At 38.2% G+C, this 27327-nt stretch overlaps 1 protein-coding gene and 1 pseudogene across 9 annotated transcripts in view; both read left to right on the top strand.

Moving 5' to 3' along the window:
* The window catches only part of CDKL5 (cyclin dependent kinase like 5), a 196521-nt gene that overhangs the window by 90895 nt on the left and 78299 nt on the right, over positions 1-27327 (top strand). The window lies entirely within an intron of this gene.
* On the top strand, positions 443-26597 carry LOC144581027 (gap junction alpha-1 protein-like; annotated as a pseudogene). Its single transcript, XR_013531531.1, has one exon. The product of XR_013531531.1 is annotated as a gap junction alpha-1 protein-like (transcript).

Raw genomic sequence — 27327 nt, forward strand, 5'->3', positions numbered from 1 at the left:
GTGTCAGTTAGGCATAGATTTATTTATAATAATCTGTTATTTTCCTTTTAATGTTCATGTGATTTGGTAGCGATGACCATTCAAATCTGATGTGAATAATTTGTGGGGTTTTTTTTTCTTAGTTAACTTGGCTAGAGGTTTATCAGCTTTACTGATTTCAGAGAAGCAGCTTTTGTTTTTACTGTTGATTATTTTCAATTCATTGATTTCTATTGTAATTTTAATTTTTTTTTCCTTCTCCTTGTTTTAGGCTTAAGTTGCCCTTCTTTCTTTTCTTTCCTAAGGTAAAGCTTAGATTATTGATTTTAGGTCTGTTTTCTAATATATGCACTTGATGCTATAAACTTTTCTCTAAGTACTGCTTTCACAGTATTGCACAAATTTTGACTTGTATTTTTATTTAGTTCAAAATATTTTAAAATTTATCTTGAGACTGCTTTGACTCGTGTTATTTAGAAATTTGTTGTTTATTCTCTAAATATTTTCAGATTTTCCAGCTATCTTTTTGTTATGGATTTCTAGTTTAACTTCATTGTGGTATGATAGCATACTTAGTATGATAGCTACAAATTTATTAAGGTGTATGATATGCCCCAGATGTGGTCTATCTTGGTGATTGTCCCAGGTAAGCTTGAAAAGAATTTGTATTCTGCTGTTACTGAAGTATTATATAAATGTCAAGTAAATCCAGTTGATTGATGGTATTGTTCAATTCACAGATATCCATACTCCTTTTTTTTTTGCCTGCTGTATCTTTCAGTTACTGAAAGGCGCCGTTGAAGTATCCAACTTATAGTAGTGGCCTCATGTGTTTTGATGCTGTCTAGTTTAATACATTCATATTAAGGATTGTTATGTCTTCTTGGAGAATTTTGCATTTTGTAATTCTCTTTATCCCTGTGATTTTCCTTGTTCTGAAATCTGCTTTGTCTAAAATTAATATAACTACTCCAGCTTCCTCTTGATTAGTGTTAATGTGGTATACCTCCCTCCCTTCCTTCCTTCCTTCCTTCCTTCCTTCCTTCCTTCCTTCCTTCCTTCCTTCCTCTTTCTTTCCTTCTTTTCTTTTTTTCTCCCTCTTTCTCTCTCTCTCTCCTTCCTTCTTTCTTTCATTTGTTTGTTTATTTATTTTAGATACCAGGGTCTTGCTCTGTTGCCCAAACTAGGATGCAGTGGTGCAATCATGACTCACTGCATCCTCTGCCTCTTCAGGCTCACGCCATCCTCCCACCTCAGCCTGCTGTGTAGCTGGGACTACAGGTGTGCACTGCCATGCCTGGCTAATTTTTTGTATTTTTTGTAGAGACAGGATTTTGCCATGTTGCCCAGGGTAGTCTCAAACTCCTGGGCTCAAGTGATCCTCCCAACTCAGCCTCCCAAAGTGCTCCCAGGCATGAACCACCATGCCTGGCCCATTCCTATATATTCGTGTTTTAAAATCTACTCTGATAGTCTCTTTTAACCAATGTATTAAGGCCATTCACAGTTAAAATGATTATTAATATAGTTGTATTAATATGAACCATGCTTATAACTGTTTTCTGTTTGTAGTACTTACCTTTTTTTTTAAATATTCCCCTGTTTTTCTGCCTTCTGGTTTTAACTGACCATTTTACAGGATTCCATTTTCTCTCCTGTTTTAGAAATGTCCATAATACTTGTTTTTACTTTCTTTTTGGTCATTGCCCTAGAGTTTGCAGTGTACATTTACAACTTACCTAAGTCCATTTTCAGATAGCTCTATACTGCTTCTTGAGGAGTTGTAGGTACCTTTTACTGGAATTTTTGAACTCTTCTTTCCAGTCCCTTATAACATTGTTATTCATATTGCTTATCTGCATATAGCATATGCTGTACTCAGTGAATAATTATTATTATTAATTTGAACAGTTAATCGATGAAGAATAGGAAAAATAGATTTTATCTTAACTTCATTTATTACTTTTCCAATGCTCCTTTCTTTCTGTAGATAACAGTTTCTTACCTATATACTTCTGCCTTCTCTCTGAAGAACTTTTTAAAACATTTTTAAAGGGCAAGTCTACTGTTGACAAATTCACTAATTATTTGTTTATCTGAGAAACTCTCCTTCAGTTTTGAAGGATAATTTCACTGAGTAACTTCTAGGTAGAGTTTTGTTTCTTTCAACATTTTATAAATATTTCACTCGACTTTGTTACTTGCATGGTTTCTGACAAGAAGTCAGATGTAATTCTTATCCTTGTTCCCTGTAGGTAAGATTTTTTTTTCCCCTCTGGTTTCTTTCGCAATTTTCTCTTTGTATTTAGTTTTCTGTAGTTTCAGTATGATATACTTAGCCGTAGATCTCTTGGTATTTATTCTGCTTGGTGTTCTCTGAGTTTCCTGGATATGCAGTTTGGCATCCTTAATTTTGAAAGATTCTTTGCCATTATTCTTTCAAGTATTTTTTCTCCCTTGTCTCACTTTTCTCTTTGTATTCCAGTTACATATGTTATACTTTTTGTAATTTTCCCATAATTCTTAGATATTCTGTTCTGCTTTCAAAAATTATTTTTTCTCATTCCAAAACTTCCAGTTTTGGAAGTTTCTACTGACATATCTTATAGCCTAGTGATTTTTTTCTCAGCCATGTCCAGTTTACTGTGGAGTCCATTAAAAGCATTCTCCATTTTTGTTACAGTGATTTTGATTTCTCGCATTTTCTTTTAATTCTTCCTTAGTTATGTATGCTTACATTACCCCCTTGCATGCTGTCTTCTTTTTCCATTAGAGCCCTTAACATATTAATCACAGTTATTTTAAATTCCATATCTGATAATCCCCAAATCTGTGCCATGTCTGAGTCTGGTTCTGATGCTTACTTTGTTGCTTTAGACTATGCTTTTTCTTGCTTTTTGGCATGCCTTGTAATTTTTTTTGAAGCTGGATATGATGTATTAGGCAATAGGAACTGAATAAATAGGCCTTTAGTGTAAGGTTTTATTATCTAGGAGCTGGGTCATGTTTAATGATGAAGGTAAAGATGCCAGAGGCTTCAGTTTCCTCTAGTGCCTTGGTTATTTTATTTTTCCTAGCCTGTTGTCTGCGGGTTCTCCTAAGAACTCCTTTATAAATAATGAGTCTGTGTCTTGCAACTCTTTCAATTGTAATTCCCTGTTAATGTACTGAAGCTCTGTTGACATGATAGGAAGGGTATGGAGAAGGGAAAGTGTTCTGTAATCTTAGTCTTTTGTAAGGCCGGAGTTCTTGGCTACAACCTTCAGAAGTGTTTCCAGCCAACCGCCTCCCCAACTTTTCTCCCTTGTTAGATAAAACAAGAAGTCTAGAGGGACTGTCTTTGGCTGATTTCCTTTCTCCCTGGACACTAAGGCTCTGGTAAATTTTCTCTTGGAGTGTCCACCTTTGTTACAAAAAACATTTTGGCCTTACTTCAAAATGGTTACCTTTCCCTTAGGCATATTTCAACATGGTTACTTTCTTCCTTTCCCTACCCAAAACAAGAGGAGATTTTTATTAGAGCTTACCCCTGGGGGTATTTCAAATTACTTCTCCTTGTCTCTTACACAAAAGGGGAGGAGTGTTTTCTTGAGTCTTCATAGTCAGAACCTGGTGAGATTCCTGGAGATAAAACTGCAAGAACTTAGAGGGCCTCCTAAGATTTCGTCCCTAGGAGTTCACATTTACAAGCTAGTCTCACTTAGCCTTTGTCAAAATTACCATTTAAGTTTTCTTGCTAGTGTGTGATTCCAGTGCCTTGTGCTCCAGGTAAGATGATCTTTGATGTGATTCTTTGTATTTGCCTGTTTCTCTAGATTTCAGGAGATTGGTTTACCCTCTGACCTCAATTCTATAAATCTAAGAAAAGTTGCTGATTTTCAATTTGTTAGGGTTTTGTCTTAATATAAGGACTGGAGTGATGATACCCAAGCACTGTATGGGTTGATGCTGAAACTGGAAGTCCTGTTTACATTTTAAAATTGGAAATATCTTGTCCAGTTTATAAATAATGTTCAGCAAGAGGTTTTTTAACTTTCCTGGGAACCATTTTCTTAGCTGAAATGACTCATTCCCAGTTATTTTCATCCCTTTGAATTTCAGATCTCTGTATTTTCATGTGCTTAGTAAGAACTTTTTCAGAACAAAATATTTGGAAAACTTAAGAACTTTATGTAGTTCTTGCAAATGGCTATTGACTTTACCTTAAAGAAACTAGAATTATTACACCTTTTGATTGCCTTTTTTCTCAACAGCATTTTTTTTAACCTTCTATAAACATGCTAAAGTAGTTCTAGGAATTATTTTCTTCAGTTATTTCACCCCACTTATTTTTGAAGAAGAACTCACTTTTCTAAGGCATTTTGAAATCTCTAGAGACTAAGCACAGCTTAAATTTGAAAAGCTAATGAGAATAAATATGGAACTCTTATGCTGCCAATAGTTTATATTCAATTAACCTTGAAGAATGTATTAATTATAAACTATAGATCTTGGTGACTTTAGTGTAATAAGATTACTTTCAGAATCTGTGCGATAGAGGACAGACAGTTTGTCTAAAATGTGTTATTTAAGCAACCGAGAAAGTACTGTGTGTACTTTAGAGCCTTATAATTTCATTACTGGCTAAAAAATTTGCATTTTGGGAGGTTTCAGTTCTTATCCTTGGATAACAGTTGTAACTAACTTCAGTCGTTTGAGACATAAATTTCATTAACCTTGCTTCTTTTTAAGGGTTCATTTTAAGGTTTATTTTTCTCACTGAATATACTGTGAGAAACATCCATTAAACCAATAAACAAATTAGCAGTATGATATTTAAAGATTGCTTATTAGTTGGCAGATTAATGTGTTTAGTATTTTCCTCTTTTCTCTGATTTGTTTAAAATGAATATTTGTCTTTGAAAATTAAATATATTTTTAAAAGAATTAAAATGTTAAATATAAATGTAATTTTGTTTTGTTTTTTCTCTATGAATGTAATTTTAATATACTAAATAAAATTTGTTTTAAAATGATTTGCTGTACTGAAACGATTTGGATGAAAATATTTTTTGCTATGTAATAATCAATTAGCTGTGGCCCATTTTAGGTAAGATCTATTTGTGTAGCATGCTCTAAATTAGAGACAGAAACCTTTTACTATGCTTTCACTTAGAGATCTTTACTATTAAAAAATAGGGGCTGTAGAGTGGAAATGGATGAAGACTAGCATGTCTTCAGGAATGGCATGCTTATGAGTTATGTACCATGCCAGGTTCCACCATCCTCGGCAGATTAGTGTGTGGTATCAGTGTTGCTCCTCCCGAAATGTTTTTTAGAGAACTCTTCATGTATTATAATATTACCTACAAGAAACTCACAAGAATGAACACAATGTATAGTAATATAGTCTCAACAAAATAGCTTCCATGTGCTAACAGTTCAACTGAAGATAGATAGATGGTCTATGTTCAGTAAGTACATATTTATATTGGGACCCCTGTGACCTCCAATTCCCAGATAATGAGGGAGCAGCAGCTCCTTTTCTGTCCTGATCTTACTACTTCATGCTAACTGGGCTGGCAGCTACCCTTGGAAAACGCCACTTCATTCACCAAAGCATTCAGTACCACAGTGCCAGGATTGATAGTCTGTTTCTCTCTCTGGAAATTCTCAGGACCAGCTCTATCATTCTTGACATCCTCTTTTACTTTTTGCCACCACCAAAACTCAGTGGCCATCCGTTAGCACAGAATACCCATCCTTGTGCTGCTCTGTGCCTTCCTCAGTCTGATCCAGTTTCCCCCAACCCTTCCGCTGGCCTCTAGAGCTCTTGAACAGCCATTCATAATTCTCCCATGGCCTCATTCTTGCCCCAGCATCACAGTGTAATCTCACTTTCTGTCCCTGGTTCTCTGCTGCTGCCAAATGGATGCCTGAGTTAGCCCCGGCTCTGGCACCATTCTCAGGCTATACTATTTCTCCCTTTGCCTACTACCTGGTAACCTCACTGCCTGCCTTTTAATTTCTTGAATGCAGTGAGGTCTTCACTCTTAAAAATCTTTGCACAGGCTGCTTCCTTCACCTGCAGAAATTTTCTCACTCTTTTGGCATGGCTCACCCTATCCAGTCTGATCTGGGTGTCTTTGCGTTGTCCTTTGCTGGGGCCTCCTATTTGTTTTCCTCTTGACACTTAATTAAATTTGAAGTTGTATATTTACTTGCTCACTGAGCCTTTTTTCTGGATTCTAAGATAGATATTTTTCCTCATATTTCTGAAATGGGGATGTAACTTATACTGGATTTCTTGATTCTTTTCTGAGTGGTCGGAAAAGTAATGGTTTATCTTATAATTGTCTTACATTTAATAAAATACTGCATTTTTAATTAACTGTTTCCCCAGTTGATTGTGAGATCCACAAGTATAAGAATTCTGTTTTACTCACCAATGAACCAGTGCCTAGCACAGTACCTGGCACCTAGGAGGCACTAAATAAATAGTAGTTGAATGAATATCATTATCTATTTGGGAGATTTTGGCCTTAATTCTTCTGAACATGAATTAGTGTGTAAGTATGAATTCTTAATTCAGTTTCTATTGTTGTGTCATTGTTTTTGGAGATTGCTGTATTCTGGAATTGAAAGAGACCTTTACATTTGTCTATTTTGTACCCCCATCTATGTAACTTACCCTATTATAGGTATATGTACATCCTTGTTTAGAAGTACTTACTCACCTGGTATGAAAATGAATCCACATAAATTTCTACCTGGTGTCAGCAATTTTCTTTTATTAGGGAGGAGTGAGGAAGCTACCAAACAGCAGCAGATAAAACTTGAAACAGTTTTGACTGCTTGAACTTAACGTTTTTCATTTTACTTAGTCCTCCAATGAGTTCAATCACTTGGCATGCCTACTTCACTTTTTTTAAGCGAACTAACAGCGAACAGGCAATGGGTGACTGGAGTGCCTCAGGTACCTCCTAGAGAAGGTTCCAGCTTTGTCCCTAGCTACAGGGAAGGTGTGGCTGTCAGTTTTTTTCATTTCCTGAATCCTGCTCCTGAGGACTGCAGTCGAATCAGCCTAGGATGATGAGTGGTTTGCCTTTCATTGTAACACTCAACAGCCTGGTTGTGAAAATGTCTGCTATGACCAGTCTTTGCCAATCTCTCATGTCCGCTCCTGGGTACTGCAGATAATATTTTTGTCTCTGCCCCGACTCTTGTACCTGACACACATGTTCTACGTGATGCAAAAAGAAGAGAAGTTGAACAGGCAAGTGGGAGAACTTGAAGTTGCCCAAATTGCTGATGTTAGTGTGGAGATGAACTTGCAGGGAATTGAAATAAAGAAGTTCAAGTGTGGCTTTGAGAAACATGGAAAGGTGAAAATCTCAGGGAGCTTGCTGTGAACGTGTACCATTGGTCTTGTCTTCAGGCCTCTGTTCCAGGTGGCCTTCCTGATGATCCTGTGGTCTGTCTATGGATTCAGCCTAAGTGCGGTTTACACTCGCAAACCAGACCCTTCCCTGCATTAAGTGGACTGCTTCCTCTCTCACCCCCGGAGAAAAGCACCTTCATCATCTTCATGCTGGTAGTGTCCTTGGTGTCTCTTGCCTTGAACATCATTGAGTTATTCTATGTCTCATTTAAGAGCATTTAAGGATCATGTGAAGGATCAGGAGAGTGATACACCTGGCCTACAGAGCCCCACCAATGGCTCTGTATCAACTCTTCCTCTCTCCACCATGTCCCCTCCAGGGAACAAACTAGTTCCTGGAGGAAGAAACAATTCTTCTTGCTGCAGGCGCAAAAAACAAGGAAGTAAGCAAAACCCTTCTAATTACAGTGCATAGCATGAATGGAGCAAGCAGGAAGTACCACCTCTAACTCCCAGTCTTTTGGTTTCCCTGCTGATAAGCAGAATTCTTAAACAAAAACCTAGCTACTGGGCACTAGCCATGGTGGGCCAGCCAGCAGCCATCCTGCAGAGCTAGAAGTCATGCCAGCAGCAGCCTGATGACCTAGAGATCAAGATGCATACTTGTAAGCGTTATGATTCTGTTAAGAGAAGGAAGCACAGTAGAAAGCACACCTTTGCCCCAGTGGAGGTGGTACTCCAAAACTTCAGTTGTGAGACTTAGCAGACACAAAGGCATTAGACTACCAGGGCTCCTGTACAATGAAAAATACCAATTTGCTTAATATTTGATGGTAAACTGTCATTTTTAGCTTTATTGCATGCAGTGTAGACCTAATTCATCATATTACATGTTCTAGAGAATGTTCGTTATTCAATACAGGGTGTGTGTGTGTGTGTGTGTGTGTGTGTGTGAGATAGAGTCTCGCTCTGTCACCCAGGCTGGAGTGCAATGGTGTGATTTCCACTCACTGCAACCTCTGCTTCCTGCGTTCAAGAAATTCTCCTGCCTCAGCCTCCTGAGTGGCTGGGATTACAGGCATGTGCCACTACACCCAGCTAATTTTTGTATTTTCTAGTAGAGATGGGGTTTCACCATCCTAACCAGGCTGGTCTCAAACTCCTGACCTCAGGTGATCTGCCTGCCTCAGCCTCCCAAAGTGCTGGGATTATAGGCGTGAGCCACCATGCCCAGCCTCAGTAAAGTTTTAAGAAAACAACCTGTGTGTCTCCCTCCTGAGAGCTTCTGGCTGCACTGATCTTTCCTAGACTTTTGAACTCTTCATTGGCACATCTTCATTTAAGCGAAATAGGACAGAATCAGAATTTTAGAAATGAAATTACAGTAACTACATTACAGAAAGTTTTAGTATTAACATCTTTATATGTAGCAGGATCACACATATGCCCATTACTTCCAAATGTGCAAAAAATGTACTTTTTTTTTTTTTTTCCTTTTAACTGATCTACTTTTCATCAGAAGCTTCTTCCCAAAGCAGAGCACTGGAGGGAAGGAGAAGACACAGACAACTTAAACATTAAACCTACCCATCCAGCATCTTGCTGTGACGGTTTAAACGGTCTCATTTGGAAAACTCCGCCTCTTGGCTAAATTTCCTTCTCACAAATGCCTTGAGGAATAATCACAATTTTTTATTAATGAGATGTGTGTGCCTATTGGGTACTACAGAACTCCTGAAACCTTTGAATCAGGTTGGACACTGCCACCCTCACTTCCTGTTTCACATTCACTTTCACATATATCTTGCTTTTTTCCCTTAAACTTTTAATTTTGAGATAATTATAGTTTACATGTAGTTATAAGAAATAATAGATTCCTTATATCCTTTGACCAGCTTCTCCCATTAGTAACATCTTGCATAATTGTAGTACGATATTATAACTAGAAAATGGACGTTGACATATTTCCATTGACCTTATTCAGATTTCACCAATTTTATCTCATGTGTGTATGTTTAGTTATATGTAATTATATCACCTGTGTAGATTCGTATGTCCACCACAGTCAAGCTACAGAATGGTTTTATCACAGGGATCCCTTATGCTGCCTTTTTATAGCCATAGCCACACCCTTGCCTTTCCCTCTTTCTAATCCCTGGCAGCCACTAATCTGTACTTCATCTCTATAATTTTGTCATTTCAAGAATGCTATTTTAATGGAATGATACAACATTTAACCCTTTGAGACTGGCTTTATTCACTCAGCACAGCTCCCTTGAGATTCACTCAATTTTTTGTGTGAACAAATAGTATGCTCTTTTTTATTGCTGAATAGTATTCTATAGTATAGAGGTACCAGAGTTTGTTTACCTTTTGAAGGCTCTTTAGGTTGTTTCTGGTTTTCATTTCCCTGGGTTAGGTGCCCAAGAGTACAGTTGCTGGGTTTTATGGTATGTGAATGTAATGCTTTGTAAGAAACTGGTGTATGCTTTTCTAGAGTGGCTGTACGATTTTATATTCCCAACAGCAATGCATAAGGAATCTAGTTTATTCACATGCTTACCAGCATTTTGTATTATCACTATTATTTTTATGTTAGCCATTCTAATAGGTGTGTAGGTGATCTCATTGTAGTTTAAATTTGTATTTCTCTAGTGGCTAAAAATGTTGAATACCTTTCATGTGCTTATTTGACATCTGTGTATTTTCTTCAGTGAAGTACCTGTACCATTTTTCCAATTTTGAATTGGATTGTTTTATTATTGTTGAGTTTAAGTTCTTTATATATTCTGGACTTAAATTCTTTGTCCTATATGTTTGAAAATATTTTCTTCCAGCTTATAGCTTGTTTTCTTCATTCTCTTAACAGTGTCTTTCATGGGCCAAAAGTTTTAATTTTGTTAAGGTTGTTTATCATTTTTTTTCCTATGGATTGTGCTTTTGGTGTCAAATCTGAGAACTCTGCCTAGCCCTAGATCCTAGAGATTTTCTCCTATGGTTATTTCTAAAAGTTTTATAAGCTTACGTTTTACATTTAAGTGCATGATCTATTTTGTCAATTTTTGTACAAGGTGTGAGATAAAAACCAAAGTTCTTTTTTCTTCTCCCTCATGGATGTCTAGTTGTTCCAGCACCATTCATTGAAAAGTCTGTTCTTTTCCCCTACGTTGAGTTCCTTTTGGAGTGAAAAATCAGTTGGGCAGATTTGTGTACCTCTAATTCTTTATTCTCTGTCCTTCTTCTGATTTTTAGAAGAGACCGTATAAGATTGCTGTTAATTTTTCTTTAAGTGTTAGAATTCTCCAGCGAGCCCATTTGAGCTTGCAGATTTCATTTATTAGAATCTTGATAATTATAATTGCATATTCAATTTCTTTAATAATTACATGACTCAAAGTTGTTTATTTCATCTTGGTTAAGCTTTGGTAGTTTGATTTTCAAGGAAATTGGTCCATTTCTGCTAAGCTGTCAAATTTAAGAGTGTAAAGTTTGAAGTGTTCCTTTATTTCTTTTTAATGACTGCAGGATCTGTAGAGATCTTCCTTGTTTTGTTCCTGATACTGATGATTTTTGTCTTCTTTCTTTTTATCTTTACCAGTAGGGCTAGAAGTTTATCAATATTAATTGTTCTTTTTGTAGAATCAGCCTTTTGCTTCATCAATTTTTCTGTTCTCAATTTTGTTTGTTTTGGTTTTATGATTATTTTCTTCTTGCTTCCGGTTTCTTTTTCTAGTCTTGAGGGAAATTTTATCTTGTTGATTTATAACCTTTCCTCTTTTTAAATAATGTATACATCGAATACTATACATTTACCTCTCAATACTGCTTAAGCTGCATCCCACACATTTTGATATATGTTGTATTTTCATTTTCATTAAGTTCTATGAAATTAGAATTTCCTTTGAGACGACTTCTTTGACTCATGGATTATTTAGAAAAGTTAGATTTCATTTCTGACTATTTAAAGATTTTCCTGTTGTCTGTCTCTTACTGATATTTAATCAGATTCCATTGTGGTCAGAGAAAATATTCTATATTATTTCAGTTCTTTAAAATTTGTTAAGGTTTGTTTTGTGGCCCAGGATGTGATCTACTTGGTAGTTATTTTATGGGCTCTTGAAAGATGTGTATTCTGCCGCTGTTGGGTATTTTATACATGATAGTGAGACCCTGTTGGTTTCATTTCCTTTTTTGTTTTTTTTTGGTTTTTTTTTAAGTCTTCAGGAAGTTTTAGGATTCCATCTTACTTACACAGTTCTTTAGTGTATCAGTTTGTATTGTATTCTTAGTTATTGATCTAGGTATTAAAATATACATTTGTATTTGCCACAATCTATTATCAATGTTTTACCACTCAAGTGAAGTGTAGAAATCTTACTCTTCTTATGCCCTTTTGCCCTTCCCATTTAAAAAATATACATGTCTTAAGTATTTCTTTTATATTCATCAAGTACCATGTTAGGTGGTTGTGTCATTTATAATTTTTGTCTCAACTATCAAATCTGATTTATGAAACTCATGAGCAAAAGGATAATCTTATTTTCCCCACCTTTTTTTAAAGACGGAGTCTCGCTTTGTTGCCAGGCGCCAGGCTGGAGTGCAGTGTCATGATCTCGGCTCACTGCAACCTCTGCAGGGTTCAAGCAATTCTCCTGCCTCAGCCTCCCAAGTAGCTGGAACTACAGGCATGCGCCACCACGCCCAGCTAATTTTTGTATTCTTAGTAGAGACAGGGTTTCACCATGTTGGCCAGGATAGGTCTCGATCTCGTGACCTCATGATCCGCCTGCCTCAGCCTTCCAAAGTGCTGGGATTACAGGCATGAGCCACCGCGCCCAGCCTATTCCCCACCTTTTATTTTTGTAGCCTGTTCTAATATTTTTTCTTAAATTCCAAGCTTCTTTGGTTATCTTTTACTTTCTTTGTTGTTGTTTGAGACAGGGTCTCATTTTGTCACCCAGACTGGAGGGTCACCCAGTAGTGTAGTCCCGGCTTACTGCAGCCTCAACCTCCCACGCTTGAGCGATCCTCCTACCTCAGCCTCCTGAGTAGCTGGGACCACAGGTGTGCACCACCATACCTGACTAATTTTTATATTTTTGGTATAGATAGGGTTTTGCCATGTTGCCTAGGCTGGTCTCAAACTCCTGGGCTCAAGCAGTCCCACCCACATTGGCCTCCCAGAGTGCTGGGATTATAGGTGTGAACCACCACGCCCAACTGGTTATCTGTTACTTCCTATTAGAGAACTCCTTTTAACCACTGTTTAAGGGTAAGTTTGCTACCTACTTCTCTTTGTTTTCCTTCATCTGAGAATGTCTTTATTTCCCTTTCATTCCTGAATGTTAGTTTTGCTTGATACAGAATTTCTGATTGACAGTTCTTGTTGTTGTTGTTGAGACTGAGTCTCGCTCTATTGTCAGGCTTGAGTGCAGTGGCGCTATCTCGGCTCACTGCAACCTTTGCCTCCTGGATTCAAGGGATTCTCCTACCTCAGCCTCCCAAATAGCTGAGACTATAGGCTTATACCACCACACCCAGCTGATTTTTGTATTTTTAGTAGAGATGGGGATTTACCATGTAGAGATGGGGTTTTACTACGCCTGGCTGACAGTTCTTTTCTTTTAGTGCTTGAAAATTGTTGTGCTGCTTCCTTTTAGCCTCTGTGGTTTCTGATGAGAATACACTGTCATTTAAATTGTTTTTCTCCTATAGGTAAGGTGCTGTTTTTTTGTTTTTTTTTTTTTAATTTTATCTTTCAGAAGTTTCACTATGATGTGTCTTGGCTGGAATTACATTGGATTCATGTTGTTTGGAGTTTGCTCAGCTCCTTGAATCTGTAGGTTATGTCTTTTGCTAAATTTGGAACTCTTCCATTGTGATTTCTTTGAATGTATTTTCAGCTCTACTCTGTTTGTCCCATCCTCTGAACCTCCAGTGACATGAATCTTAGGTCTTTTGTTATAGTTCCACATGTCCCTGAGGCTCTGTTCATTTTTTTCCCCATCTATTTCTTTTCTGTTAAGATTGGATTATTTCTATTCTGTCTCTAAGTTCACAGATTCTTTCCTCTGTCTTCTCTATTCTATTGTTTAGTCCATTCACTGAGTTTTAAATTTCAGTTATTTGCTATATTTTTGAATTCATAGTTTTTCTTTGTTCGTTTTTTTTTTTTTTTTGGGACAGGGTCTCACTCTGTCACCCAGGCTGGAGTGCAGTGGCACAATCATGGCTCACTGCAACCTTGACCTCCCTAGGCTCAGGTGATCCTCCCACCTCAGCCTCCCAAGTAGTTGGGACCACAGGCACACCCAGCTAATTTTCATTATTTCGTAGAGACAGGTTTCACCGAGTTGCCCAGGCTGGTCTCCAATTACGGACTCAAGCTGTCCTCCTGTCTCGGCCTCCCAAAGTGCTGGGATTACAGGTGTGAACCACCATGTCTGGCCTAAAGTTTTTTTTTTAAATATCTTCTATTAATTTGTTGTGAGTTCCTATATTTTGTTATTTGGTTCGAGGATGTCTGTAATTACTCTAAAGTATTTGTATGATGGCAGCTTGGAAATTTGTGTGTGATAATTCTGACATACCTAAAATTTTTGTTGGCACTTGTTAGTCTTTTTGCGTGTCGAGATTTCCCTGCTTTTTAGTATGATGAATAATTTTCTGTTGAAACCTGGACATTTTGGATGTTCTGTCATTAGACTCCGGATCTTATTTAATCTTCTGTTTTACCTGGCCTTCTCTGACACCCCCGCTGGAAAGGAAGGGGATGGAAGTTGAGTTTTCTAATTCCACCTCTATTGACACCCACTGAGAGGAGCTCTTTGCTACTGCTTTGTTGGATGGGGATTCCAGTTCCCCTTTAGGCCTTTGCTGACCTCTCTGGCTGGGAGGGCCAGGAGTAGTATCTTGTTACTGCTCCCCGTGTTGGCCTCCACCGACACCAGCCTGGCAGGGGGTTAGACATGTTCTCTACACAGCATTTGCTGGCATGGATAGGTCCTGGTTTTCACTGTTTCATGGCTGGAGTAGTTACTGTCTAAAGTCTTTTGTTCTGCTCGGCTGTTCTTTTCCTTGTCCTTTACTGGAGAAGAGAAGGCTTTTGTTGGGGCTTTTTTTTGTCTGCCCATGGGTTCTTCTGGGTTCTTTCTTGAAGTAGTTCATTAGGGTTGCTTTAAAATCCCTGTCAGATAATTCCAGCATCTGCTTCATCTCTATGTTAATGTCTCTTGATTGTTTTCATTTATTCAGGTTGTGGTTTTCATAGTTCCTAATATGATGATTGATTTTTTTTTTTTATTGTATCCTGGTCATTTTGGATATTCCAAGACTCTGGATCCCATTTAATGTGTGTTTTAGCAGGTAGCCACCCAGTTGAGGTGTAGGATGAGGGCATATGTATATGTTCAGCTTCCCTCTTGGTCCTACTGATACCACCTCTGCAAAAGCTCCACTTTTACTCACGTTGCAGATGGGTGAGGTGGATGTTCAGCTCCTCACTTGGCCCCGCCAACATCTTGCCACTGAAATTGGACCTCAGATTTGCACTGCCTTATTGCCTCTGCTACATCTTGCAGATGCTGCCCTGGCTGGGGAGTCAGAGGTGCTGCTGCCTGATGGGCAATGAAAGATTAGCTCCTTGGTCAGCCTCACTGATCCCATTAGGCAGGGAATTGTAACAGGTGCCGCCTGCTTTCTCGGGATGTATATGTGTAAAAGAGTGTCTTCCCACTTGGTCTTACTGAAACCTCAGTGGGGTGGTGCTGCAGTTTTTCCATTGCTGCAATTTTTCCATTTTCTTGTTGGCAGTACCCTCCCTGTTGCCTGGAATAGGGAGGATATAGTCAAAAAGATTTTCGGTTGTTAGCCTGCCTTCTTCCTCGTCTTTTGGCTGAAAGAACAGGCTTTTCTTGGTGCTTTTTTTTGTATTTGTCTATCAGTGGTTCCGGGTTGAAGGCTTTTGTAGCACCTTATTGATGGCATATATGGTTGAAGGGCATATGTGGTAGACAGTAAGGAAACCCAAGAACTCCCTGCCATGTTGCTCCTCAAGTGCCGAAGTCCCTGTGCAGTGTGCCATCTTCATTCCATCTTGGCTTCCTATGCATGTTTGTGTGTCATGGTCAAGGATTTTTAGTCTTAAGGAGGAGGACCAAGAAAGAATGGGGCTACTCCATCTTGACCAGAATGAGAAGTCTCTATGTGTGTGCGTGTGTTTAATATATAATGAAAATTCCAAAATCTGTTAACACCATTTTTATAATAGTAACGTTATATTTTAATATTTAAAGAATAAATATAATTATTTATTCTTCAAATATACTATGTATCAGGCACATTCGCCCTTGGGTCTACAGATAGGACTGAGACATAATCCTTACTTTCAACTAGCTCATAGTTTTGTAGAGTTCAAAGACCTGTAGAATCAGTTTTAATTTGCCTTATTATACTCAGATGGAAATCACTCACAATGCTTTAGTTTAGAAATAAAAATGAAATCTAGCTTCATACTACCTGGCTGGTAGTATTGTGGGAGCTTCCTCCCCTCTCATTGGTTGATATAAGCCTCCTTTGGTTTACGAAGTACTAGGCAAATGGGGAAGGGGTCTAGTGCTTAGTGCCTTGTTGTTACTCTGGTTCCAATTAAACCCTTTGCCAGGAGTTGCCATCCAGTGGATAGTGCTTCCCTGGCCACAACTCTGTGGTGCTTAATTATCAAACAAGTGGAATCTCCGCAAGTACCACCACTGTCAGAAGTCCTGAACACCCCGCTCTGCCTTATGCAGAACCTGTGGTCCCATGATCTTCCTACTCCTGGAGGATCCTTAGCTCTATTGGATGGGAAGTTCAGCTCTACTGCCTTTGTGAGTCTGGGCTTTATAATAATAAGGACTGTTAGTTCTCCCCATGGGCAGGAGAAACTAGACCTCAGGGATACAACCCCATGATCTCTGAGTTCCTTTGGAAATTTGGTTTTGATGATTTGGGAATGCCCAAAAGTAGAACATTTTTGAACTTTCTCCTTGATGGTGGTAGGTGATAATGGTGATAATGTTTTTTTTAAGTCGTGTATTCTAAGCATTTTACTTGTATCTTCTCATTTAATCCTAATAGCAACCTCAGGAATAAGTTATATTATCATATCCAATTTTCTCTGGAGGAAATGGTGGCACAGAGAAGTTAAGGAACTTCCCTAAGGCCACTCAGGTAGTAGCTGGTGGAGCCAGGATTCAAATGCAGGCAGTCTAGCTCTGAGCTGAAGTTCTTCTTATCCTTCTTTCAGCAATGTGACAAACTTTGAGTTTCACTTTGCTTTTCTATTATTTGCTTGAAATCAAGATTGATGTATCTAAAATAACTGTTCTGGGCTTCTAAAAAGTGTCACACAATTAAATGTTACTAAAATATGTTTCTAATTAGAAACAGTTTTTATTATTAAACCACATAGACTGACAACAGGAGTATAAATAACCAATAACAGGTTACATTTACAGCTGTTTGGATTATAGTCCTTTAATCAGGTTTTTTGGCTTGTTTCTGTAAGTAGGAAACAAGGATTTTGTTAGAAATCTCTGCTTTTAGCCGGGTGTAATGGCTCACACCTGTAATCCCAGCACTGTGGGAGGCCAAGGCAGGAAGATTGCTTGAGCCCATGAGTTAGAGACCAGCCTGGTCAACATAGAGAGACCCTATCTCTACAAAAAGTACAAAAATTAGCCTTGTTTGGTAACACCCAGATAGTAGCCTGTAGTCCCAGCCACTCAGTGGATGAGGTGGGAGGATGACCTGAGCCCAGGGACATCGAGGCTGCAGTGAGCCGTAATCAAGCCACTGCACTCCCGCCTGGGTGACAGTGTAATTCTGCCCCCCCCAAAAAAATTAATAATAATAAAGAAAAATAAAAGGAAATTTCTGCTTTTTTGTTTGGTTGCTTAGGGCTCAATAAAAAAATTTAACCAGATTATTTCTGACATCTGTATATTACATGTCACATTTTGTTACACATTTGTGATAATTTCTACTGGTTTTACATGTCTTTGTGTTTAAATACGATAGTAGAATAACTAGAAAGATGTGACCCACTAATCATTATATAAATATTATCCATGCCAGTACATTTAAATTCTGTAGGGACTTAATTGCAAAGCAGTTATAATATAGCTGTGTTTTTCTGTTGAGAAAACGATTCATACTGCCCCTTACCTGGCTTTTTCAGTGAAAATGTTTAAATTTTTTCATTCATTTGAAATGTAGACTCAATGTTTCATTTACATACATATTCTGTGTACTTGGTACTATAATCTTACAGTTTGTTCTATTCTTTGTAAACACAGAGTGTGAATATAAATTTTCTGCCATGTTTTGTTAGGAATAATGTATTTCTCCATTAATTTGCATGTTTTCATACTATTGGCTGTTAAATTTCCATGAACACTTAGCCACACTATGATTTATCTGAGCCAGTTTTGTTTTCAAATTCATATTGATTTATCTTCCATGCCATTTCATTGATAAGATTCTTTGTTCTATCTGAAGAGAAACCACAGGAGTGAGCTTTAGAACTTCAGATTAGTTCATTAAATAGACATTTGGTAATGTACCCACTCTCATGAGTCCTGTTGGCTGTTTGGGATAAAGGGCGAGAAAGGCATGGTCAGTGATTACAGAGTGACCACACTCTAGAATGGAAAGGCTTATGGTGGCACAGAGATTGGGGTGTGCTCTCTTTCCTGGAGGTCAGAGCATGACAATATGAAAAAACAGGTTATCCATTTGAAAACTCAGGTGGTTGGTCCTTTAAACAAGATCGTATTTGTTTTACTTTCTGCCATGTTTAAGTTACATTATTATTATTATTATTATTTCTTCTTCTTCTTCTTCTTTTCTTTCTTCTTCTTCTTTTTTTTTTTTTTGAAATGGAGTTTCCTTCATGTCACCCAGGCTGGAGTGCAATGGCGGGATCTCGGCTCACTGCAACCTCCGCCTCCCAGGTTCAAATTATTCTCCTGCCTCAGCCTCCTGAGTAGCTGGGATTACAGGTGCCCACCACCACGCCCGACTAATTTTTGTATTTTTAGTAGAGACAGGGTTTCACCATGTTGGCCAGGCTTGTCTTGAACTCCTGACCTCAGGTGATCCACCCACCTCCGCCTCCCAAAGTGCTGAGATTACAGGTGTGAGCCATCGCACCTGGACAAGTTACATATCTTCTTTCTTTGCCCAGTATGTCCCATGTCTCATTTCTTATTGGTCTCTGTAATTTTTATTAGAGCAGCTGAATTGCCTATTCCATTAATTGTAACCTTTTTGGGAGGGCTTTTCTGCTAGATCTCAGGGGCACAGAGTTAAGTGGGGTACCTACCCTCATGGATCTTACTCACCATCTGGCTTGGAAGTGAGGCTGCATGGCAAAGCATAGATTCTAGTGCAGTTGTGGTGAGTGGTTTGCTGGAGGTGTGAATAGGGTCTTGGGATCACGAAAAGAGGAGTACACAAAACAAGCTGGGGGATCCTGCAGTGCTTCCTGAAGGAAGGTTTTGAAGGAGTAAAAGGAGTGAACTAGAAGTTCACTGGCTTCTTGTCATTTTAGGAAAGCTAAAACATTGCCTCCTTAGATACTGCACTGGTACTCTATTGAATTGTCAGTCTTGTTACCACAATCTTCTTGTTCTGTTATTTGTTTCCTTATTATATGTCTCTTCCCTCCAGAATGTAACTTCTGTGTATCCCAAGTGCCTGTTACATAGTAGGAGCTTGAAAAATGTTTGTTGATTGAATAAATGAAGAATGAATGCTTGAGGCAGAGTGTGAGCAAATAAAGGCACGGGTGTGTGAAGGCTTAGCTGAGAAACTGCAAATGATTAGGTATGACTTGAGCAAGGGAGCTTTTCCTTACAAATTTTGAGGTAAGGCATGGAATTAGAATGTTATCCCGAAAGCATCCAGGCTGCACGATATGTAATGCAGCATTCTTTTCCTGAATTCCTGTGATTAACAGCTGTGAATATTTTAAATTTTTTATTATGTGCAAAACTGATGATCTCACTGAGGACTTTAGAGAATATTATTTGAAGAGGATTTTAACTAGAGTGCTTCAGTGATATTCTCGACATCAAGTAACCAGACAGAAACATTTTGTTCAGGTTTACAGTGTTCTTTGGCTAATTCTCTTGAAACATTGAATTGCTTGAGACTTAACATGCCACTGTTGTTTCAAGACAACAGACAGAACTTTAGGGGGGTTTGTCTCTTCCTCCTTTTGCTTTAGTGCTCAAGGTGGCATACTTTGGTCATCAGGCTTCCTTATGTGATGGTGGTAAACAGTTCCTCTTCCAGGCCTATGTGATAGATAATACAGTTTAATTGAGCAGACATTTTATTACATACCTATCATATGTAAGATAAAATACTAGATACCTAGATGAAAGACAAACTAGTCATAGCTCTTTAAAAATAGCATGGGCTGCTGATTTATATCTGATAGCCTTCTCTTTCTGTGCTGGCATTTTCTAGTTTTCTCCACGATGCATAATAAGATAAGTTATTACAAGTTTAACTAGATACTTTGAAAATCAGATTTTAGGAAAAGAAAATAAAAATTGTTACTACCTATGTTGAATGTATTTTTCACTTTTCTCTGTAGATACGGTTATGGCAAAATGCTGTGACTTGGAACATTTTTCAGATTTCACTTGTCCTATTCGGCTTCCTTGCCTGCTTTCTGAGCACATCTGTCAGAAAGTACGGTTACAGGGTCCCTAGAAATAACCCAGCGCAGTACTTGAATAGGGAGTTTCTATATTTCTGTTCTATACCTCACAGTCTTTCTTTCACATCTTAGCAGTGTCGTAGCGATTGTGCACCTGAGCACCTTGTGCCTCGGTTATACAAAACCAAATTGTTGTTTGTTTTTTTTTGTTTTTTGAACCTCAGGTTTTGTTAAGCTTGTGCCTGTCCTAAAACAGCCATATCTCTCTTGAATTGGAAAAAATTAAACCTTGGAGCATTGGGTTTATTTGCAATTTTAGTATTCTTGTTTTCTTATTTTATAAGAAAATATAAAATTAGGATATTGTATATGCCAGACTTCAAGACTGATGGATTTTATATACATGCATGCACAATTCATCAGTGTGTTGATGAATATTAAAAAAACAGAATCAAGCATTTTTTTTATTGAGCGCTAATTTATTACCATTTTTGCTCTACTGTCTAATGTCAGCAGAAGGTATGAGTATATACTTATGGGTCTGGCTTTTGTTCAGGCTCTAAGAAAGCAGTGAACAACTTGCTCTATAGTAGCTATGCTATTGTTAGCTACCTGTACATTATTTATACACGAATAATTGCAAAAATTAAGTATACTGACTTCGATGGTCTCTACATAACTTACAGGAACAATTGGTCATCAGAAAGGCACAGTCGATCCCCCCTTGATAAAGGAATCTCTAGCAAGCTCTATCACTCGTTCAGCAGAGCAATAGATTTATCTCTTCATTTGGACCATGCATTTTTATGCTGATCATCAGTCCATAATTTTAAACTTTTGTTTTTTATTCTGTCAACATTCTTGAACCTTTATACATTTAGCGAAGATAATACTTTTGGAATACCTGATGATGTATCTTTGGTCATTAAATTGTTTTTTCTCTTCTGATCTTTTCTTCTATCATGGCCCCAGGAAAGAGAGGAGGATACATGCCACTTTGTAGGGGAAATTCCTTGAGTATTAAAGGAGAAATGAAGGATAGCCCATTCCGGTATCAAAGGAGTGTGGGAAGAACAGGCAGAGTTAGAGCAATCAGGTGGTCAGGTATATATGTCTTGTCATTCCCTGCCCCATCACCTTAGGGAACTGAAATTCTAGGTTTAAGGGGTTGGGTAGGTTGAGGGTAAGCCAAAAGTGAAGGAAGTTTATGCGCCATCCCCCTCTTGTAACTCAGGGAAGAAACTGTCTTCTAAGGCTGCTTTAACATAATGTAAGCAGCCACAGCAAAAGAAAATGTAGCATGCTGTGGTTAGGTGAAGAGTACTGCCAGGCCTCCTTTAGCTAGTGAGTGGCTTCTAAGGAATCCCAAAGTTACTTCACACTCCAGGTAGCTGGGTTGAGAGCCAGTGAACCTGTCAGTGGGAAAGATGTGTTGGAGACAAGCTGATACACTGTAAATGACAGCCAGGTCTTGGGTGTAAATGAGATTGAGTCTAGATTTCTTCGGCACCAATTAGAGACAGACCAATTGGGCTAGACCCCGGGCTCTGGGCCAAGAGAGCACACCTGAGTCTACAACCTCCATGAGCTCCAACAGCAGCATCAAACCAATATCTATAATCCTGTAAGGAACCTTGTTTTGGAGACCTGAGAACCTATACCTTACTACAGTGAAATTTTTTAACCCCACCCACATCCATATACACAGCAGCCATCCTGGTGGATGCAGGGAGAAAATCTGAAAAACTGAGCATTTACCTGAACGAGAATATAAACCAGAAGGGACTGTGCTATCCTATAATGCAAATTAAAGTTAAGTGTGGGGGCTTGAAAGGCAAGGTTAAAACAGTTACAGAAAATTTAAAAGCTACATTTTCTTGGCATGGGTTAAATTTAATGTGCTATAAATTGCTGTTCCTGCCACAGCAAGATAGTCTTTGAAGATATATTTCCTGCATTTAAATTTAAATTTTATATTCTTCGTTCACAATTGAACATAGCTTTTAAGTCCAATGATTATCTGAGGTTTAGATTGTCTGCATTTGGCATGCCTAATTAATGCCATCTTGGTCTAAATTACTTGATTACTAGAAGTAGAATTTTCATTTTCTCATCTTCTCATTGTTATAAAATAAGGACAAAATAAAATAGTAACAGTTGCACAATAACTGCAGTGTAGACATGATGGTTAATACTAAACTGAAAGGCTGTCTGACAGGCATTACTGCCATGTAGTCTTCAAAATTCTCATTCATTTCCAGATGATTCGGTGTGAATTTGCTATACACAAGGTGGTTTGAGGGTATCTATATATAATGTTTGAGGTGTGGGTTTTACATAAAAATGAGATGCATCTCAAATTTTATATGATCTATAAGTATGGAGCTAGATTGTTACAAAAGTTCACCTTTCTCTCTTTCCATTGAAAATAGTTGGTATTTTCTGCCAGAGGGATTAAGGAAAACTGTTCTCGGAATGTCTCATTTTTCATTTTGATAACTATATTTTACTTTTTGAACATTTTATTAATTAATCTATAATATGCACATAGGGTAGTAAATTTGTTAGTCCTGGAAGTATGAGGTAAATAATTTTTAAGTGATTCATCTTAAATTACCTACTTATGTACAGTAAGATGTACTCATTTTTAGTGTATAGTTCTATATAAACTAGCCCTCTTAGTTCATTTCTTTGGCATTATCAACCAGCGTCCCTTCAGACTGATACTGACTATAACAGTTATAATGGAACATATTAGAAGTACTTACAAAGGATTTCTGGATATGTGAGTTTGTTTGCATTTATCAATTAAGTGGTCCAAGATTTTTAATGTGGTTTTGTTCTCATATTTGTGGCACTCAAATGTCAGCCATCTAAGTGGCCCCAAGTCTCACAGCCTTACTAGATATCTTGACTACTTATTATTATTATTATTTGAGACAGAGTCTCACTCTGTTGCTCAGGCTAGAGCACATTTGCACAGTCTCAGCTCACTGCAGCCTCAACCTCCCTGGCCCAAAGGATTCTCCCACCTCAGCCTCCCAAGTAGCTGGGACTATAGGTATGCACCACTACACTCAGCTAATCTTTTGTTGTCTCTCTGTGTGTGTGTGTGTGTGTGTGTGTGTGTGTGTAGAGAAAGGGTTTCATCAGGTTGCCCAGGTTAGTCTCAAACTCCTGAGCTCAATTGATTTGCCCGCTTTAGCCTCCCAAAGTGCTGGGATTATCTAAAGTATAGAAAAACATATCTAATATGTCTCCTGGGAATATACTGTCCTTAAAAAAACCGAAACGTGTATGTTTGTATTCTGTGTTTTTGGTTGGTTTGTTTTTCCTTATATACCAAGCAATGTCTTTTTCTTTTTAAAATTATGGTAGGAAAAAGTGTTTCTGTGTTAGGCTGTGGTAGAATGAGTAACTGATATCCAAAGAGAAGAATGAGCCAGGCCAGCAGGATATACGTTTTAAATTGGCGACACAATACAGTAAGACATTTACACTAGCTCTTCTTTCTTGCTGAGCACATTTTGGGCCAGTAATACATTTATTTCTCAACTATAAGCTTGCAGTCAGTGGTAGAGTCAGACTTTGATCAAGTGATCACATAAATCTGTAAAGGTAGAACTTTAATGCAAGTTATAAAGAAGAGGTGCTTGCTGAGAGAACAGCACAGGGCCTTCAGATCTCATCAAGGAGCCATGGGAAGGCTCCTCTGAGGAAGTAAGGATTGACTGAGCCAGGATCAGGGGAATGAGAGAGGGTTGAGTGGGGCAAGGGAGGGCAAAGCTTGCAAGAACAAAGGGAATAGACCCTAAGGCAGCAGAGAACGTGGCAAGGAGAGATGTGACTCAGCAAGCAAGGGAGACGTAGGGAGAGGAGGTGGCAGAGCTACCTGCCATGTGGAGCAGCTTTGACAGAATCATCAGGTCATTGGAGTTTGGGAGAATTTTAAGGGGAATTGTGGAGCTTGAAATCAGATTTCCTTTCCCAAAGGAAGACCCTAGTGGCTGAGGGGACAAACGTATCAGAAGGGTCATGGCAGTATTCAAGGTAAGAGTACCAAAGGCTTCACCAGAGGTAAGAGCATTTAGGTACAGGACAGTGGACCCATCTGAAAACAATGTAGAAGGCAAAACCCAATAGCCTTTGGTGAATGACTGGATGGATTTGGTGGTGCAGACAAGGGAGATGTCAACAGTGATCCCAAATTTCTGGCTAGTGTTCACTGAGTTATATGGGACAGGAGACAGGCCCAGGTTTTGTAGGGGAAGATGTGGGAATGGTTAGGCATTCTGTCTGAATATTTTACACTCATACATTCTAATTTTATATCTCTGCAAAAGATTGATGGAGGGCAGATCCAGTGCAGAGATGGTAGAGATTTTATGTCTTATTGGAAATCATTTATCACTGACTTGGCTTGCAGGTAGTCTTTTCTTTCTTTTTTTTTGAGACAATCTCATTTTGTCTGCCCAGGCTGGGGTGGAGTGGCGTGATCTTGGCTCACTGCCACCTCTGCCTTCTAGGTTCAAGTGATTCTCATGTCTCAGCCTCCTGAGTAGCTGGGACTACAGGCATGTGCTACCATGCCAGCTAATCTCTACTAAAAGTAGAGATGGGATTTCACCATGTTGGCCAGGCTGTTCTCGAACTCCTGACCTCAAGTGATCCGCCCAGAAGGCAGTCATTTTCTATACAAAGTCTCTTTCTTTGTGAGATCCCACTTCTCACATCTTCCTTTTTGGCCACCTGCTGTCTCATGTTCTTGATAAAGTATTAGTAGTTTCATAAGACTATCCTCTTTTTAGAGACTGTGCATGAAATAAATACACTGTTTTTCTTGTAATGCTTTTTAAATTGTAAGAGTTTTCTTAAAATACTCTTAGCGTACCACTTAATTCTAATTATGAGCAGGTTAGAGTTCACATCAATGTTTCCTGTAACAATACCTCCATCATGTGAACCTTAGTAGGCAGTTTTGTCAGCTATCGATATAGACTTAGTGGACCTCTGCTAAATTCTTTTTGGCCAAATGAAAAACATTCCTGAAATTTTTAGGCAAAAAAGGAAATATGTTTTCAATATATCTTTTGGTATATGTCACTGTATAATTTTTTTTTTTTAGACGGAGTCTCACTCTGTTGCCGAGGCTGGAGTGTAGTGACATCACCTTGGCTCACTGCAACCTCCAACTACTGGGTTCAAGTGATTCTCCTGCCTCAGCCTCCTGAGGAGCTGGGATTACAGTCACACGCCACCATGCTGGGCTGATTTTTGTACTTTTAATAGAGATGAGGTTTCGCCGTGTTAGCCATGCTGGTCTCAAACTCCTGACCTCAGGTGACCAGTCCGCTTCAGCTTCCCAAAGTGCTGGGGTTACAGGTGTGAGCCACTGCACCCAGCCATTTCACTGTATAATATTTTAATGGACCTGTATTATAAAAGCTATTGTAAAAGTAATTGTTTTATAAAAATGAGTGTAAACATTTTCGTGCCATGATAAATAGTTTTAATAATTTTTGGAGAATAGATCTTTTAATCTTCTCTTTTTTGATTAAAATTTTCTTTCATAGCATGTTAATCTTTTCAGTAAAGCTTTACCTGATCTCCTCAACAAGTGGTCATGCTCACATTTTTAAGGGGGAATGTTTATAGGGAAGCACTGCAAAATGGTTAAAATGAATAAACTTGAGCAGAGTTTCTTACTCTCAGCACTGTTGGCATTTGGGACTCGGACTGTTATTGGCACTGTCCTATGCACTGTAGGATGTTTAGCAGCACTGTTGGTTTCTACTCACTAGATCCCAGTAGCCCCGTTCCCCAGCCTATGTGACAACCAAAAGTGTCCCCAGATGTCTTGGGGGAAACACAGTCACCCCCCAAGGGAGAACCATTGATCTAGATTTTGTTTTTAATCTCAGATACACATTGTATTTTTTTAAGTGGTTGAAAAAAGATACAATACAATAACATATGCTAGTTGCATGATTTTTAGTGTACAAAACAATACAATTTATGGACAAATTCATTTGTAGTGATAAAAATGTGTGTGGAAATGATACATATCAACTTCAGGATAGAAATTACATCTGGGGGCCGGACGTGGTGGCTCATGCCTGTAATCCAAGCACTTTGGAGGCCAAGGTGGGCGGATCCCCTGAGGTTGGGAGTTCAAAAAATTACATCTGGGTAGAGGGAATGGGAATGAATGAAGTTTTATTTTCGACATTTTACATTTCAGAAGGCAAGAAGAGATCAGAAGCAAATAAGCCAAAATATTATCAACTGTTAAATCTGAAGGGGATATACATGGGTTTTTTTGGTATATTTGCATGATCTTTTTTGAACTCCTATGGCATATCATGTAACATTTGTTATACTTTTTAGCTTTTGTTATGCATTTTTAGCTTACTGTCATGCATTATTACATACCAGGTTGTAAACTTCTATGTATATAAGTCAGCTCTATTTACTCACTCATGTCAAACACAGGACACAAAAGAAAACCTTACATAAAGCAAAAGGTCCAATAAACATTTGTTAGTTGACTGATTGAAACGATTTTTGTGTGTGTGTGTGTGTGTGATTTAGTCTAAAGTACTAAAATTTAGCGGTTAATCTAACTTTTAGTATTGACAAACTATGGTAGTTTTCAAATAATAAATAATACAAGTCAGGATCTCTAAGGAATTTCCTGGAGAAATTTAGCTTTTATCATTGAATATCATGGATGGTATTTTATATTTCTATAGTACTTGGCAAATGCATATTAGCTGCGTTATCATTTACCTGGTATAGAATGTATCCTGTGCTTGAATTTACTCCCATTTTATAATTTTACTTATAATGTAAAAATAACTTAAATGCTTTGGGACTAAGTTATTTTAGAAGGTTTCTGTACATTAAAGGTCAAAACAAAGATAAAGATGGAGGTAATGAAATATTTGCCTGTACTTTTAAGTGTATAAATATAACATATTATTAGAAAACTATTTCTAAATGTTCATTAGTCTTAACATCCCTCCTCAGTAGTGTGTGTGTGTGTGTGTGTGTGTGTGTGTGTTTCTCAGAATCGTTTTCTACAACAAAATTAATGTACATGGCTTGGAAAGGTAGTATAGCATGATCATGGTTGAGAAATGGCATTCAGAATCAGTCATCCTGGGTTTAAAATCTCAGCTCTGCTACATCTTAGCGGTGTGGTCATGGGACAAATTATGGAACTTCATTAAAACTCAGTATCCTTATCTGTAAAATGAGTGTAAGATCTGCCTCA

Source organism: Callithrix jacchus, chromosome X (genome assembly GCF_049354715.1).
Source record: "Callithrix jacchus isolate 240 chromosome X, calJac240_pri, whole genome shotgun sequence".
NCBI lineage: Eukaryota > Metazoa > Chordata > Mammalia > Primates > Cebidae > Callithrix > Callithrix jacchus.